Here is a 1,081-nt window from a genome sequence, read left to right as displayed (position 1 = left end):
AGTGTTGGCTGGGATATAAGGACTTAAAAGTCCTCTTGCACTGTTAATGAGAATCTACAATTGAACAACAATGTGACACTGCTGAGTTGTTTGGTTTTTTTTTTTTTAAAGATTTTTTTATTTATTTGACAGAGAGACACACAGCGAGAGAGGGAACACAAGCAGGGGGAGTGGGAGAGGGAGAAGCAGGCTTCCAGCTGAGCAGGGAGCCCAATGTGGGACTCGATCCCAGGACCCTGAGATCATGACCTGAGCTGAAGGCAGATGCTTAACGACTGAGCCACCCAGGCGGCCTACACTGCTGAGTTGTTAAGTATACACATACTCATGACTGAACAATTCAACTTCTGGTTATCTATTACAGAGAAATTTTCACACAGGTTCATAGGGGAATATGTAGGAAGATGTTCATTGCAGCATTGTTTGTGGCAAACAGGGAGGTGAAGCCAGTGTAGGTCTTCATCACTGGGACAATGGAAGGGTAAAATGTATCAGGCTTTGTGATAAGCACTTTATATGCATTATCTCGTCTTTTCTTCAAACAACCCTAAGACAATGATACTTTAAAAAAAGAAAAAGATTTTATTTATTTATTTGACAGAGAGAGAGGGAACACAAGCAGGGGGAGTGGGAGAGGTAGAAGCAGGCTTCCGCGGAGCAGGGACCCCGATGCTGGGCTCTATGCGGGGCTCGATTCCAGGACTCTGGGATCATGACTTGAGCCGAAGGCAGATGCTTAACGACTGAGCCACCCAGGCGCCCCGACAATGATACTTTTAGTAGCATGCAGTTTTACAGGAAATAAAACGGAAACTATCCTCCCATGCACACAAATGGCTGGTTATTTTCTGGTACATTTTCCTTAGTGTTCGTTTGAGGACACTGGGATCCAGGGGCTCAGCAGCATAGCAGGTGTCCCAGCCATACGGAGTTGTCCCGCCCTGAGGTCTTTGGGATCTTCACTCTTCCCGGGCCGGGGAGGCTTCAGGCGTGCCTGGGCCGTCAGCACCCCGGACAGCGCCGGCGGGTGAAGGGGCGGGGCATACACAGAGACGTCACGACGCGCGGAGTCTCCCGGGCG

The sequence above is a fragment of the Phoca vitulina genome, unplaced genomic scaffold, assembly GCF_004348235.1.
Source record: "Phoca vitulina isolate PV1807 unplaced genomic scaffold, GSC_HSeal_1.0 scaffold48, whole genome shotgun sequence".
In the NCBI taxonomy this organism is placed as follows: domain Eukaryota; kingdom Metazoa; phylum Chordata; class Mammalia; order Carnivora; family Phocidae; genus Phoca; species Phoca vitulina.
Note: the sequence above shows the minus strand (reverse complement) of the source record.